General features: G+C 37.7%; 1 pseudogene across 1 annotated transcript in view; it reads right to left on the bottom strand.

Annotated features, from left to right (window-relative positions):
* Window positions 1-840: 840 nt before the first annotated feature.
* LOC150014864 (myelin-oligodendrocyte glycoprotein-like) overlaps window positions 841-17,602 on the bottom strand; it is a 36,444-nt pseudogene continuing 19,682 nt past the window's right edge. The window contains exons 2-5 of the transcript XR_016509596.1: window positions 12,940-13,017; window positions 10,883-11,311; window positions 2,815-2,946; window positions 841-1,087 (exon numbers count right to left, since the gene is read on the bottom strand). The product of XR_016509596.1 is annotated as a myelin-oligodendrocyte glycoprotein-like (transcript). The remainder of the gene's footprint in view (window positions 1,088-2,814; window positions 2,947-10,882; window positions 11,312-12,939; window positions 13,018-17,602) is intronic.

The following is a 17,602-nucleotide window of genomic DNA, read 5'->3' as shown; positions in this document are numbered from 1 at the left end:
GCAATATTGTTGGTGTTGTAAGTGGATAGTAAATAACAACATGCAAGAATTCAGGTTCTGTAACTCTGCCCAAATGTCTTCACCTTTTTTTATTCCAAATATCTAGAATGGAAATAAATGCTTACAAAAGGGGCTAAAATTTAGATATCTATGACCCATGTGGTAGGAAAAAATCTCTGGAGTTAAATATCAAACTTCAAGCAAAATGAGTAACATTTCATTAAGTGGTATTTTTTTTTTGAATTTTTATTCACAGGCTTAGAAGGGCAGAGTATGAAGCTTAGATGTGGTCTCTATTCACTCTCACTATATAACCCCCCATGTCCTTAAATAGACTATATTGATTTATTAGTCCCAGACAAGTGCAATGATTGATGATTAATTAGGGTTTGGAGTCACAGCATTCAGAAAGGTATAAAATAAGCCTGCATTTGTTGCTCTAGCTCTTAGACTATTGCATCTGCTCTTTCTTTTTGCTTATATTGATTCTTACACGGGAATTGCTTGTGATATGGATGGTATATATGTATACATATGTACTTTCATTACCACATTGTAAGTTTTACTTGAAGGAAAATTTCCATCGAAATGTCAAAGAGAGCCTTCCTTGTGAATCTGCCCCAAACTTTCAACAAGTAACTGGTCAATAGCTGGACATGGTTGGGCTGAGGTCTTTATCTGTTGTCATTGAGTTTTTAATGTCAATGCTAAAGCCTCTATTCCTGCATGTGTATTCTTTTATCAGTGAAGAAGAATTTGGGAATTTAGTGGAATGAGCACTTAACAAGACATGAGGTAAATCCTAAAATGTCCCCGTTCCGCTTGCTGATGTAGAATAAAAATGTGGGTAACCCATTTTCTCTAGAGCTTATTTGACCCTATTATACAAGTTTCAGAGTACAGACTAAACACACAAGGGATTTAGGAGTACGTTTGGATGATAACATCATCAGAATTCCCACCCTTTCAGGGTATAAAATAGGAAAAAAAATGAGTATGGTGAAAAATATCATCAGTATACTCAGGGTCGCATACACATCATTCATCCAAGTACTGTAAAATGGGGCTGGGTCATCCAAAACAGAGACTGGAAAAGAGAGAAAAAATTTAAAAACCAATATATATGTTTATTTTATTTTTTTTACTAATCGTGCCTTTTTATTCTGTATTTTAACTTTATTTTTATTGTTTACACTATTACAGAGGTCCCCATTTCCCCCCCTTTGCCCACCTCCCACTTGCCCTCACCCCAGAAAAGATGCACAAATAAAGGAAATATATCCCACTTAACAAGGGGGAGAGAGAGCATTGACAAAGGAAAACCTGCCTTCTAGCACTCATTTACTTGGTGTTTTTTCAGAGTCTTCGTTGGGAAAGCAACTCCAGGCTTAATAAATGGATGAGACTTGGTAGTTTAAATGAACCAGAGTGTGTGGAATTTGGGCTGAGCCATGAGTGCAAACTGTGAGGCACCTACTCATGTATCCACAGTACTTGAGAGTATCCTCTCATTTTCTCTCATACCCTTGGTTAGGAGCTAGAGAGGGAAAATGTTCTAGAAGTGTCATAGAATTAAGAAATTGGACCTCCTAGCATCTGGATTAAACAGAAATGTTTGTAATTCCAGCTCAGTGGCAGAGGACAAAATTTGAATGTGCAATGTGCACTGGACATGATTGAAGGAGCTCAAATTCAACCCACTTGAGTAACAAATGGACAAACTAAGACAAAGAAACTATGATTACTAAATTCAGATCTTTAGAATGCTATCATTGTGATGAGACCCTAGAAGGACCAACAGAGAAGTTTGAGAGGTCATTTTCATTTCCTTAATGCAAGACATTGTCACTAAACTGTAAACTCCAGAAGGTCAGATCTTTTAATTTTTTTTGTTCATTGTTAAATCCCTAGTATTTAGAAATGGGCCTAGCACATAGGAGGCCTTCGTTAAAAGAATTAGTGCTACAAAGACAACATTAACCAGAAACCAGAAACAGTTGCTAGAAATTTTTAGATATTTCAGTTATGAGACAGAATCTTATAAAATAGCTACATATATTTCAAAAACTGAAAGAGGTAAGCTAGAAAATATCTGCAGGACTGAAAATAATTTATTAAAAGGTAACATGAGATAGCACATATGAAAAAGTCTGATATGCAAGAAAGAAAAAAGATTAAAGATGGTAAATATATGGATAAATATAAACAAATGTTACATAAAACAATAATTATAATAACCTTCCATGAGGCTGACATAACATAGAATTAAAATCTGCAATGAGCAGAGTATGTAACTCAGTGGAGCTAAACATTATTAAGGTATTCCAAGGTACTATTTTTCAATCTTCTGAGAGTATTTAAGGTATTAATTTACTTGATACTTAATAAGTTATGCTTATGCTTTAATGTTCATAATGTTCACAAAACACATAATTAGATTTTAATTTTTAATCTATTCTGTCTGAACATAATTGCATTTAAAATCATTTCATCTCTTGTCATAACTGAGTGTCTAGATTTGATAATTTTGAGTGAAATATCCATGACACCTGAAGAAGTATATATTTTCCCTTGATGCACAAGCAACTATCACCATAAGTACTGATGCCAGAAATACAGCCATCAGTACAACCTAAAACTCTGGGCCTCTAACAGTTCAGAAAAATAATCTGAAGATTCTAAGATGTCACCTAAACCCTTTTTCTCCTGTTGCTGCTATAAAGGTTACCCAGCTATATCTAAATACCACCTAGTAAAGAGGGCACCAACTAGAGAAGAGATGACCAGAAAACCCATTTTTCTAATTCCACTTACCTCTATTCCAGATGTTCCAGTAGACAGGAAGGATGCTAGCATGAATCAGGAATGACAAATATTCAAACACAATTTCAAGAAGAAGGGGATGGTTATCGTGTATAACTGAAACAGATAGAAGAGAAAGAGGACGTTAGGGATACAATGGAATAACAATGAACATGCTGGATATAGGAAACCTTTTTGAAGGTCTCATTTCCATGTCTATTCAGAGCTATTTGAACTATGTCTGAGTTCAGGCACAGAAGGCAGGTTTGTAGGTGAACATAAAGCCAGGAATCAGAGCTCACAGTCATTTAGGCTGAGGATAGAGCAGGGTCAAGAAGAATGATCTCTTCTTACTAGTTCTCCCCATAATGTGCAGCTTGTAATCAGCCTCAACATAAGATCTAGAAAAAGTAGGGCCCCGGTCACTATAATTTGTAAATATTTAAGGGTCTAAATTTTATAACACCAACAAAGTGGTAGTTTTTGGTAACTCTGAATTAGCTAAGAGAACAAAGGAGCCTTGGAAGCCAAGAATTTTAAAGGCCTTAAGTTATAATGAAAGGCTCTTCTCCACAGCATTCCTGTTATTCAGACAATCTTGGCTTGAACACTTATTTTCTAGGAAGTATACTGTAGTGTGAGAAAGATCACTTCAAGGCTGGACAACTCTTCTTATTAAACCATGATTTCCTATGTTAAGCTAGATTAAAGAAAAGTTTCATTTATTGATTCATAACATTCCTAAAGGAAAAGGACAAGATTGTTGAATAATTCCAAGACTTGTAGCAAGAAAAATAACTATGAATACTTGGCTTAGATGGAGAACATGCAGAAAGGAACATGGTTTTTGTTTGTGTTTTGTTTTTGTTCTTTGTTTTGCTTATTTATTTGTTTATTTTTATTTTTAAAATTTTAGTTGACAACATACAATATTATAATAGTTTTAGGTGTACAACATAGTGATTAGACATTTACATACCTTACAAAGTGATTGCCACAATAAGTCTAGTAGCCATAAATAGTTACTAGAATATATTGTCTATATTTCCCATGCTGTACTTCACATTCCTATGGCTATTTTATAATTGGCACTTTGTACTTCTTAATTCCCTTCATCATTTTTACCCATCTCCCTGCCTTCTCCTATCTGGCAACCATAAGTTTGTTTTCTGTATCCATGAATTAGTTTCTGTTTTGTTTTGTTTATTCATTTATTTTGTTTTTAGTTTCCATGTGGATGGATCTAGAGAATATTATGCTAAGTAAAATAAGTCAGAAAAGATTGCAATCAAGGTGGTAGTGTAGGTAGATGCAGTACTCAAATCCCCCTATAAACATCAAAATTACAACTAAACTACAGCACAACCATCATTCAGACTACATGAAATCTAGCTGAGTAGAAATCCTAAAACTAAGGATATAAAGAAGAAGCCACATAGAGACTGGTAGGAGGGTTGGAGGCACATAACTGGTGGATAAAAATTGGGAGGAATATCTTAGCTGCAGAAGTGCCCCCTGAGGAGCAAGGTGTCCCAGCCCCACACCAGTCCACCCAGTTTGAGGTTCCAGTGCCAGGAGGAGAAGTCTCCATAACTTCTGGCTTTAAAAAAAGTGTGGGTATTGAGGCTGAGTGAGAAGGAAGGCTTGTGGAGTCCCAGGCATTCCTCATAAAGGGCCCACACACAACTTACTCAGACTCACTCACTTTGAATTCCAGTGCTGGGGCATCAGGAATATATGGGAAGGAATTGAGTGTCTGACATCATGACAAGAGCTGGAGGAGCAGCTTTTTCCTAGACAGAAGTGCTGGCAGAGGCCATTGTTCCTTTCCTGGGACCCCCCTCCACAGATCAGGTAGGCAAACGTCATATCTGAATCTCCATCAACCTGACTGACACTGTTTGACCACCCTAGTGATTACCAGAGACTCTGCCCCACCCCACTGGCTTTTCCATACAAATGGCCTATCTTGGTTCATACTTTGCACTTGATCTTAGCCAAAAGGCCGAGAAGCGATTGGTTCATACTTTGGACTTTCCTAAAATTTCTCATCAAACAAGCAACATTTAGCCTTGGCATACCGCATACCTCTCACTAAGGGGCCCCAGGCCCAGCACTAGCAATAGTTAGACTTTGGTTCACAGCGTGGCCTCAAGTGAGCACCTCCAAGCCAAGCACAAATAGCAGCCACCTGCAGATCTCTTTGTAGCTCATGCCAAGTAGCCCTGGAAAGGGCACAGGTGGTGGGTGACTTACCTTGACTTGTACCTCCTGGGAGATCCCAGAACCAATACATCTGGTGGACATCTTCAGATGACACAAAGCACCACCCACTATCTCCACTAGGGACACACTCAAGAGGTAAAGTCAACAGGCACCAGAGACTTGCTGAAGTAATTTCACCTCTGTGGGGTTGTCCTCTGCTCAGCTGTTTTACCATGGTGGTCACAGCCAGTTCTTGCAGCTAAATGGCCTGGGGGTAAATATCTTCCATTGACATGCCAATAGCAATCAAGGCTCAACTACAGCAGAAGGGCTGACACAGCCCACATGGGGAAGGCACACCTGGAGTGTCCAGTTCAGATGACAGAGAGGCTGTGCTACTGAACCCTACAGGGCACTTGCTACATAAGGCCACTCTACCAAATTCAGGATATGTAGCAGCTCTACCTAATACATAGAAACAAACATCGGAAAGCAGCCAAAATGAGGAGACAAAGAAATGTATCCCAAGTGAAAGAAGAGAACAAAATTCCAGAAGAACTTTAAAAAAATGGAGACAAACAATCTACTTGATGCAGAATTCAGAACACTGGTTATAAGAATGCTCAAGGAACCTAGGGGAAGAGCAGGTGAACTTAGAACTTGAACAAAGAGACAGGAAACATAAAAATTGACATTAGAAACATAAAAAAGATCTTTTCGGAAATGAAGAGTACACTACAAGGAATCAAAAGTGGAGTAGATGAAGCAGAGGAGCAAACCAGAGATTTGAAAGATAAGAAAGCAGAAAGCACTAACAGAACAGCTAAAAGAAAAAGAATATAAAAAATAAGGGTAATCTAAGGAGTCTTTGAGACAACTTCAAGCATACCAATATTCACATCACAGAGGTGCAGGAAAGAGAACAGAGAGAGCAAGGAATTTAAAACCTATGTGAAGAAATAATGACAGAAAATTTTCCTAAGCTGGTGAAGGAAACAGGCATACAAGTCCAGGAAGTGCAGAAAGATCCAACCAAGATGAATCCAAAGAGTCCCACAATGAGACTCATCATAATTAAAATTCAAAGAAAAAAGCAGTTAGTTACCTACAAGGGAGCTCCCATAAGACTGTCAGCTGACTTCTGAACAGAAACTCTGCAGGCAGAAGGGATTGGAAAGACATATTCAAAGTGATGAAAAGCAAGGACATACAATCTAGATTACTCTATCTAGCAAAGCTATCATTTAGAGTCAAAGGACAGATAAAGAGCTTCTCAGGCAAGAAAGTTAAAGGAGTTCATCACTACCAAACAAGTATTAAATACATATAATGTTAAATGGTCTTCTTTAAGAAGAAGAAGGTAAAAAACATGAATAATAAAATGTCAATGAATACATAGCTATCAACAACTACTTTAAATGCAAATGGATTACATGTTCTAATCAAAAGACATGTGGAAGGTGAATGGATAACGAAACAAGATCCTTACCTATGCTGTCTACAAGAAATTAACTTCAAATAGAAAAACACACACACACTAAAAGTAAAGGGATAGAAAAGATATTTCATGAAAATGGAAAAAAAAATCTGGGGTAGCAATATTTACACCAGACAAAATAGATCTAAAATATATAAAAAAATAAGCAGAACAAAAATAGAATCATAGATACAGAGAACATTTTGATGGTTGCCAGATAGGAGCGGGGCTGGGGGGGGTGGGTAAAAATGGTGAAGGGATTAAGAAGTACAATTGGTAGTTACAGAATAGTCATAGGGATGTAAAGTACAGCATATGGAATCTAGTTAATAATATTGTAATAAATGTTTGGTGTCTGATGTGTACTAGATTTATTAGGGTGATCACTTAGTAAGTTACATAATGTCTAGTCATTAGGCTGTACACCTAAAACTAATGTAATATTGTATGTCAACTGTAACTGAACCATAGAAAAACCTTTTAAAGTCAAAAAATAAGTCAGAGAAAGAAAAATGCTGTATGTTTGTTAAGTAAAAAAAATTTCAGATATCCCACGTAACAATATCTTCATGGATACATCTCCTAAGGCAAGAGAAATAAAGGAAAAAATAAACAAATGGGACTACATCAAACTAAAAAGTTTCTGCTCATCAAAAGAAAACATCAGCAAGATGAAAAGGAAACCAACCATATGGGAAAACATATTTGCCAATGATATCAGAGACAGGGGACTTATCTCCAAAATATATAAAGAGCTTATACAACTCAACTTCAAGAAAAGAAACAACCCAATTAAAAAATGGGCAAAAGACCTGAACAAACACTTCTCCGAAGAGGACATACAGAAGGTCCATAGGCACATGAAAAAATGCTCAACATCATTAGCCATCAGAGAGACGCAAGTAAAAACCACAATGAGATACCACTTTACACCTGTCAGAAGGGCCATCATCAACAAATCAACAAACAACAAATGCTGGTGAGGATTATACCCGAAAAATCCTAAAACACTAATTCAAAAAAACCTATGCACCCTTATGTTCATAGCAGCCCTATTTACAATAGCTAAGTGCTGGAAACAGCCTAAGTGCCCATCTGTAGATGAGTGGATCAAAAACTGTGGTATGTTTACACAATGGAATACTATGCAGCAGAAAGAAAGAAGGAACTCCTGCCATTTGCGACAACATTGAGGGAACCAGAGAGAATTATGCTTAGTGAAATAAGCCAGGCAAAGAAAGAAAAATACCATATGATATCACCTAATACAGGAAACTAAAGAGCAACACAAACAAACTAAATAAGCAAAGACTAGAATAGTAGTCAGTAGGGGGGAGGGGGGAGGGAGAGAAGGGGGATAAGTAAGGGAAGGGTCTAGTCAAGGAACGTGTATGAATGACTCATGGACATGGACAACGGGGAGGGATATGATTGTGGGAGAAGGGATGGGCTGGGAGGGGGGAGCAATGGGGGAAAATGGGACAACTGTAATTGAAAAACCAAAAAATAAAATTAAAAAAAAAAAAAAAACCAGCAATTACCAACAAGAAAGTTCAAAAAGGAAGAATTTTTTCACATTTCACTAGAAATAAGGTCTATGAAGGCAAAGACTTTTGGATCTCTCCCCCATTACTGTATTATCAATATCTAGAACAGTGGCTAATACCTAGGAGTTGCTTACTATAAATTTGTTAAACAAATAAGTCAACCTGTCTTAATGAGTTAGTGACATTCCCATCACCGCAAGAATGCAAGAATGTAAGAACGCAAGAATGGTCCTGATGCCCGTACAACACGAAGAAGAGCACGATGGTTGATGCGAAGTGTTAGCATTTGAAACATCTAGGTTCCAATCTTGGCTCTATAGTCATAGGTTGTTTGGGCTTGAACAATTTACCCCAAAATTCTAATCTTTAATTTCTTTATCTGAAAAAAATGATGAAAATAAGTAGAACCTACCACATAGGATAGTTTGGATAAATTAGTAAGATATTTACTAAAAATTATTTATCAGCTAATACACGGTAAGTATAATAATTCAAAGTCATAGGGGTCTTTGTAAATTGGGTAGAGGGCTGAGCAAGTCAAATTTTATGTTCATTTTTAGCCTTATGTTTCCCAAATCATAGGTAAATCTCATTTTCATCAGAGTTCTCAAAAGGTGCTTTGTCTTTTGAGTTGTATATATGTCACTACAGATTAAATAGTCTCCCCAAATCTCCCAGTTCCTCTCTTCCTCCATCCAGAGGAGTCTAGAATGTGTGACAGCTCTTTTCTTTTGGGAAATATTTTGTATGTCAAGTATTTTGTGTCATAATCTGTCACTACAGTTATTCAGCTTGCATGGTCTGAAGTTTCTAAAGTCAAATACTTAAGGAGTCATTTCCAAGTGTATCTGATACCCACTCTGCCCTCTGCTCTCAGTTTCCTGAAATTGAGGCTTCATTTCCTATCTCTAATCAGAAAGAAAGAAAATTTATTTAGGTTAGTTTTATAGAAAGAACAAAAAAAGAATTGAGAGGAATTTCAGGACCAATAATCTGGTTATTGGTTCGTCTATTTTTTTCTCTGTCTCTTGTTATCAAAGTAAAATATTCTGAACAATCTGAGTGATAAGCCTAACTACCCATGGTTGCCTGTGGAAGTGGACAGATTTACTACTGAGATTCCAAATGCTGGGAAATGAGCTATGAGAGCTCTGAAAGAATCAGGAGATCTTGGTAGAGATAGACACTAAAACAGCAGCAGTGCCTGGGCCCTGAGCCACATAGGAGGGAGGATGGCAGCTTAACTTGAGGCATAACTTAAGACATTGAGACCTTCTTTGGCAAATATAGCACTGGGATACATAGGATGCAAGTTTACGCATTTTTGTGTAGACCTCTAAGCATTTAACATCTGAATGAAATACCTTTAAATCTGAAATACAGAAGAACACGCACATGCTTAAATGTATCAGGATCCATAAGACTACATATGATTTTGTCAACATATACTCCAATTTTAACAAGGTATCTGAAAGAGAGAGCAGAAAGTCTTTATAGGTAGGGCAACAGGATCACAAGGCTCCAATGGCATGGAATACTGCTCCAATGGCATAGAGTCCCCAGTTACAACCCCCATTACACTTTGTACTGTGTACTCTGGTCTCTCACAAGGCTACTGGCCAATGAAGCTGGACTAGGGGAAAGCCAGGATTTGGGAGTTACTGGATGAGAATGGAATAGGATTGAACTACACCTAGTCACAGGCTGAAGCACAAAGAACATGCTTTTACAGTGCTTGCCTCTAACTTCTCTGATCATAACCACTCTTTGGCAGAGAAATATAGCCTTGGATAATGGGTGAGGAGTTGGGCTCTAATCCTGGATATATCACTTACTGGTTGCTGGATCTTTATAACTGACTTATCTATCTCTCTGTTTCTTCACAAGGGAGTAATAAAATCCACTTCTGACACCTATGATTTTAAAATCAATCTTAATTTTGCATAATTCTTTATGTCTTGTAAAGCCATTTTACTTGCATATTTTATTTCTAATTCAAACATAACATATATGTTATCATTTCCAAATAAGAAAAATCAGTGGTCTTGAAGGTTAAGTTATGTCTAAGTTCACAAAGATAGAAATAGTATATCTAGTACTCAAAAGACATATATAACTTTTGAAGCCTTAAAATGCTAAACAGAATAAAAGCTTTGTCTTTATTGAGATAATTTCCATTCTTAAACACACACCCCTCCACATCTGGCATTTTCCTTGTTCCCAGACACTTAATTAGGTTTAAATATAAATTATAAATTGATTCAATTATTTTAGTGGGTGATTGCTGAAGTAATTTAAAGATATCTGTATACCAAGGCCTAGCAACTTAACTCCTAGCTGTGTATCTTAAAAGAACACTTGCATACAAATATTACAGTTCAACAGAGGAACAGAAAATTGTCTACTACCTTAATTTCAATGATATGGGAATATGTAAATCAATAGTCATATATTTATGAGGTAAAATACTATAGTACAGTTAAAAACGAATTGTATCTACTTAAATAAGCATGGGTTGATAACATAAATAAAATCCTAAGAGTATGATAATGTCAACAGACACGTATAATGATACAGTTGTGCAAAATTTAAAAAACACAAAAAAATACTATCTATTTTTATGAATGCCTGTATTAAACCAAAAGAGATGACATGAGTTGAATCAATGTTCACCTTTTGAAAAAGGAAAAAAGTGAATAGCACCATTGACATATACAAAGGTGATTTTTACTTGATCTGAGGTAACTATAATAAATTGTTAACCAACTAACTTTGTGATTATTTTATTCTATGTATTTTTCTATACATTATATTGTCATTGTACTTAAAAGTTATAATTTAAAAAAATTCCAAGTGATCTTTGCCCCATGTCCCTGGATCCCGGGTCCAGAACAGCACTGCCAAGGAAACCTGGAGATGGCTCTTCTGTCCTTACCTGCCACGTTCACATCCACGGCGGCCTCTTCAGTGGCATCGCCATCTTTAAAGAAGCAGCGGTACCGCCCCTCATCAAAAACACTGAAATTGTGGATTCTGAGGGTGGTTTTGCCCTCTCCCAGGGCGTCCTTTGGGAGCACTGTGCGATTTGAAGAGTTCTAAATGTCTTTTGCAGAGAGCTCTTCCTCTTTCTTATAAATGGAAACCGGTTGGTGTTGATCCCAATACCAGCCCACCTGCATGTGTTCCGCAGTCTGGCGGGGGGGATGCTGGCAGCTGAGCTCAGCATGTCCACCTACCACGACCACCTGGAGGCTCCTGGGGCTACTCACAGTGAGCTGCTCTGTGGATAAAGTCAGAGACCCAGGTTTTAGTCCAAAGGTCACAAAAGAATGCTTCACCTGTATCTTTCTGCTCTGGACATACTGGCCTTCTTTCTGGTTCTTGATGCCAAGTGCTTTCTGACTCAGAACTTTACTCTCGAGGGTATTTCCACTCTCACAGCAGCACTCCAGTCTCTGCCTCATTATCCTTCAGGTCCCAATTTAAATGGCAACTCAGAGAAATTTGTTATAACTGCCCATTTAACATTTCCCCTAACCATACCTAAACATGTCTTCATAGCCATAAAACTACCTGATATTTTAAATTTCTGTCTTTATTTTCTCTCATAGCCCACTAATATGTAAGTTATGCAACAGCAGACTTTTGTCTTATTCCCTTTTTAATTTCTCTTTATTATTCCCAGTGCATAAAACATTGCCCTTACAGATTAGGCGCTGTGTAAATACTTAATAAAGGAATGGAAAATACTCCTATTGTCTAGAGATGGGATGTGGACCACTGTTGCTTAACAACATACTTTATTTATCCAAGCCACTAGCTGCTTTTTTTCAGCACCCATTTTTGGTGGATTAAAGATTGCCATAAATTTTTTTATGTTTCTTCGATGAAGAGAAAGGGTCTATGTCACCTTCTCCTGGAACTATGTGTTCTGAGATTGCTTTGCAAGTAGAATATGGAATAAGAAAGCCTGAAATAATTTCTGAGCCTGTATTAAGAAATGAACAGCTCTCATACTTTTTTGTGATTGTTGTTTTATAACACTCTTCCTGGAAGCCATGGGCTGCCAAAATGAGTCTGAATCCACCATGGCAGAAAGGCCACGTGTTGACATGCCATTTGACAATCCCAGTTGATCCCATCCTTCCAGCCTACTCCACCAAAGTGCCAGGTATGAATGAAGCCACCTTGGGCCCCTCAGAGCATCCTTCCCACCAGGATAATACACCCAGTGACCTCAGCATATGCCGTGTGGAACAGAAGAATGCCCTGGCCAGAATTTCTGAGTCATGAACTGTGAGCTATAATAAAATGGTTGTTTTTTTAAAGTATTCATTTGGGAATAACTTGTTATGAAGCTATAGGAGACTGTCATACAGCTCCTTCCATACTCTGAAGTTTTGCTCCTTTCGAATTCATTCCCATTTCTGCTGACAATGTTTTTATCCTCACCATAAGGAATCTGCACAAAGAAAAATTTGTGGACAGATCCAGCTTACACCAACTTCTTCATCCGAGGTCCTACTAAGCTTATAATTCTAAACTAAACTTTTAGTCACATAATGATTATGGTTTGTTCTTAAATATAACAGATATATTCATTATAATTTTTGCTCGTGAGAATTTGAGTCTCCCAGGGGAAGAGCAGACATTTATCTGTCCCTTCTCTAAGGTACATCAATGCAGCTCTGTGGCATGGAGTTGGGGCTGAGAAAGCCAGTCACTGAAATAGCATTTCTTAATCATAAGTTGTTTTGGGACTAATTTCTACCCTCAAAACTTTAACGGAAAAGGTGGAACCTGAGGGATATCAGTGAGAAAACATCCTCATTTCCTTCACTGCCATTTACCTCCATTGTCTTTCTTCATCAATGTGACATACCATGAAAAAGAAATAGATGTCCCTACCTGAGGTGAGTATCATCTGTAAGAGCAGAATGGTCAGAAAGTATCCAGATGAACAGGAAAATGAAGGTTCCATCACAGCTGGAAAATGAAATAGCAAGTGTGGAATCAGGCAGTGAGAATCATGGTCACACACACACACACACACACACATACACACACACACAATTTCTAAAGCCTGTCTTTGCAAGAATTCCCTTTAATATGCAATCAAATGACTTAGTCAAACCACAAATGTCAGACCCATTGAGATTATCTCTTTTTCTCTGTCCTTCTTGTGCTCTTACTATGACCCTTTGCCTTAGACAAGAGCACAAAGATATACAGAACCCAGCTATGCACATCCACATATTCACTTGGTCCCTTCTGCCCCTTGGCCTGGGCCATGTGCTCAGTGGAGAATCCTGGCTATTGCCTTTGATGTTGCTTCACTTCCTAAAGGGAACACTTGCATGCCTTCTCCTGTGGGAGACAGGCTAGCTTTAGCAAAATATTGATAAGCTCACTGTTCTGGGCAGGGTCTGACCAACCTGAACCCATGGAATTTCTAGCCACATCAACTACTTCCACAGTCAAAGGAAATATCACATCAGAGATATGGGATCTAGATTCCTCAATAGCTTCCCAGAAGGCCTAAGTAAAAACACTCATATATAAAGGGATGTTAACAGGTAATAAGAATAAGCACAAAGCCCTGGCTGATGTGGCTCAGAGGGTTGAGCACTGGCCTGCAAACCAAAGAGTGGCTGGTTTGATTCCCAGTCAGGGCACATGCATGGGTTGCAGGCAAGGTCCCCAGGTGGGGGCATGCGAGAGGCAACCACACATTGATGTTTCCTTCTCTTTCTCCATCCCTTCTCCTCTATCTGAAAGTAAATATATAAAATCTTTAAAAAAAAAAAAAAGCAAGAAGATAAATGCTACTCCTTTCTTGTTTTATTTTATAATTTCCCCCCTCACATTTGCTGCCTAAATTGCATGCCCCCAATAAACTCTTAGTAATAAGTTTGGTCTCTTTTTCTAGAAATCCAAGATACAAAAAAAGACACTGCTAAGATATGGAGCTAGGCATTAGCCTACTGAATTGAGGGACATATAACTATATTTGGTTTCATACAGTCAATAGTTAAGCAAAGTCAGACACATGAAGGATCTCAAATATGTCAACAAATAAAATATTAGATTTTACCTGCTAGAATATGAGTGTTTACATGCAAATATAAGCAGTATGATTCCATTTTGAGATTAGTATTTTGCAATACAAGAGTATAAAATAACATATTAAAGGAGAGAAAAGTTACAGATTACACGTCTCAGGCAATGGTTTAATCTACCCATTAAAAAAAATAGAATTGGAAATAATAATATAGATGAAATCAATGACACAGATAAGGGGTAGATATTTGTGAAACCTCAACTGATAAAAGAGCTCATATCCTGAATATATATTTAAAATTTTTTAATTACACAAATGTTTTTTTAAGACAGATAAGCCAAAAGAAAAATGAAGAAGAGTCCTGAACAATTTCAACCTAAAACATATCCAAATAGCATTAAAGACAAGAAAAGATGTAGAACCTCATTAAGAATAATGAAATTGCTTATTAAAATCACAATGTAATATTACCACAACCACCAGAATGGGTTCAATGGAAAAGGCTGACAATACCAACTTTTGATAAGAATGTGGTGTTATGTGGTGTGCAGGACATTCCTTGTGTTCATGGCTGGTGTGCATGCATTGGTAGGATGATACAGCTGTCCCCCCTTATTCAAGGGGAATATGTTCTAAGATCCTTTTTGATGCCTGACACTGTAGATAGTACTGACCCCTAATATACTTTTTTTTTCTATACATGCACATGCTTTGCTTTCTCTTTGACATATCTAAATTGCCAGCATCACTATTCATACCTTTGAGGAGCATTATTAAGTAAAATAAAGGTTACTTGAACCAAGCACTGTGATAACACAACAGTTGATCTGTTAACCGAGATGGCTATTAAGTGACTATCTATGTGTGGATGGCATATACAACGCAGATCTGCTTGGCAAAAGGATGATTTATGTCCTGCATACGATGAAGTAGGTCAGTGTGAGATTTCATCACGTTTCTCAGAATGGCATGAAATTTAAAACTTCTGAATTGTTTATTTTTAGAATATTACATTTAATATTTTTGGACTGTGGTTGACCATGGGTAACTGAAACTGAGAAAATGAAACCACAGATAAGAGGGGACTACTGCTTTGAAAGCACTTTAGCATCTTCCACTAGAGTTGAAAATAAACATAGCCTATGATCCAGCATTCTACATCTGGATATATAATTAAAAAACACATGAACATATGAACAAAAGATATATGATAAACATCATGATGACATTATAGGTAATAAATAAATTAGGAAAAATACAAATATCCTAACAATAAGTCTACACATAAAACCCAAAGTAATATCAGCATCTAACAAACAATTTCACAAACATAATGTTAGTAATTGTCTTAATTATGGTGTTAAATCTATCATTTATAATAATTTAGCTACATATTGTTTTGTTTTTTACATAAGAAATCATATTTTTCTAAATATGTTTTGTTTATTTAAGTTACTTGAATTTTTCCAACAACAGAGTTAGCACACATAGTTTTTCAAAACTATTATTTATTGATAAAAGTAATGAAACTATAAAGTTCTCAGAAATAAATGTACCGGACTTCCGGCCAAGATGGAGGCTTAGACGGACACGCTAGGTCTCCCTCTACAACTAGAGAGGAATACAACTACTTCAAAACAAAGGATAACTAGAAATTCCAGAAAATAAAACTACACGGAAGTCCAACATATGAAGTTATAAACCAGCGGTGCCATTTGGGCAGGTAAGAGTTAAAGAGGGCAGCGCTGTTTGCGGTCGCACCTGGGACAGCGGCGGGGCGGCGAAAAATCCCGGCTGCAGTCAAGCCCCTGGCAGTGCGCGACCCCAGCGCTGGAGAAAGCAGCCACCGCATCGCCTTGAACAGTGAGACCCAGGGGGGCGGGAGGACGGATCCCGGTCTCCTAGCTGAATAACTGTGTGAATCCATCTTGGACCCCCGCCCCCAAAGAAAGCGCCACAGGGCTGCGAAATAGGTCGCGGACAGGCGCCGGTCGCTGAATTGTGACGCGTACACAGGCGCTGCCCCCTACAGCCGGCCCAAGAAAACAAAACGCATCTGTCAAAATGAGGCAGGCAACTATAGAAATCCCGGTGACACAGCTCACCAGGCAACAGATAGAGAACCTGACAGATGAACAGATAAGAAACCTGTCAGAGGCTCAGTTCTGGGCCATTGTTATCAGGTGGCTTACAGAATTCACGAAAGAGCAGGAAAAAGATAAGAAAGAAGCGAAAAACATTCATAACGAAAGGAACAAAACCACATACGAGACAGATGGTGAGGAAAAAAAATCCAGAGTTCATTTCAACAAACTGGAATATGGAGAAGGAACAAGCAGTCAACCAATGCAGCGAGAGGAAATGGGAAGCAATAATGAGAGGATCAGAAACCTCTGGGACAGCTATAAAAGGCCCAACATAAGAATCATTGGTTTGCCAGAGAGTGAGAAAGATGAACTAGAACTTGAAAAATTGAGTGAAAATATAATAAAGGAGAACTTCCCAGACTTGGGGAAGGGAATTGACTTGCAGGTCCAGGAAGCAAGGAGAGTTCCCAAGAGATTGGACCCAGGGAGAACCACTCCAAGACACATTATAATCAAAATGTCAAAAATTAAAGATAAAGAGAGAATCTTAAAAGCAGCAAGAGAGAAGAAAAGAATTATGTACAAAGGGGTCCCAATTAGACTATCAGCTGACTTCTCAAAGGAGACCCTACAGGCAAGAAGGGACTGGCAAGAAATATTCAAAGTAATGAAAATCCAAAACCTACAACCACAAATACTCTATCCAGCAAAATTGTCATTCAGAATAGAAGGACAGAGAAAGTGTTTCCAGGACAAAATAAAACTGAAAGAGTTCATTAGATCCAAACCACTGTTATATGAGATGTTAAAGGGACTGGTTTAAAAAAACAGAAGCTAGGGAGATGAAACAAAGGCAAACGAAACAGGCAACGAGAGTGGAAAAGGAACTGTGGGTATGGGAAGCATATTGGGGGGAGGTCAACAGGGAGGGGGAGTGGGGAGAGGGAGGGAGATGATATAGGAATTGGGGATCATGGTAGGAGGGAATGGAATAGACGGAGAGAGGTTGGGAGGAACTGTATGCACAACTAATGGACATAATCTAAAAGGGGGGGACAACTGGAGGGAGGGGGGCCACTGGGTGGAGGGGAGCAGAGGGAAGGGAAATTGGCACAAATGTAATATTTTAATCAATAAAACACATTAAATCTGAAAAAAAAAAGAAATAAATGTACCAAAAATTTAAAAATTTTATTAACAAAAATTATGACACTCTATTATAATAGTATCTATTGGGAGATACTACATAATTATTCCAAATCCCAGAGAAATAAGTGTTTACAGATTGAAAAATTCAATATCATAAAGATATCAAGTCTATACAAAACATTTTATAGAGTCAGTGTACTTTCAGTCAAAATTGTGACTTCTAGTTGTTTTGTTTTTTTGGTTGTTTGCTGTATGAATCTTAAAGCAATGACTA

This window comes from Furipterus horrens, unplaced genomic scaffold (genome assembly GCF_987537825.1).
Source record: "Furipterus horrens unplaced genomic scaffold, mFurHor1.1.pri manual_scaffold_3, whole genome shotgun sequence".
Taxonomy (NCBI): domain Eukaryota; kingdom Metazoa; phylum Chordata; class Mammalia; order Chiroptera; family Furipteridae; genus Furipterus; species Furipterus horrens.
The sequence above is the reverse complement of the archived record's forward strand: the minus strand, read 5'-3'. Positions and strand labels throughout refer to the sequence as shown.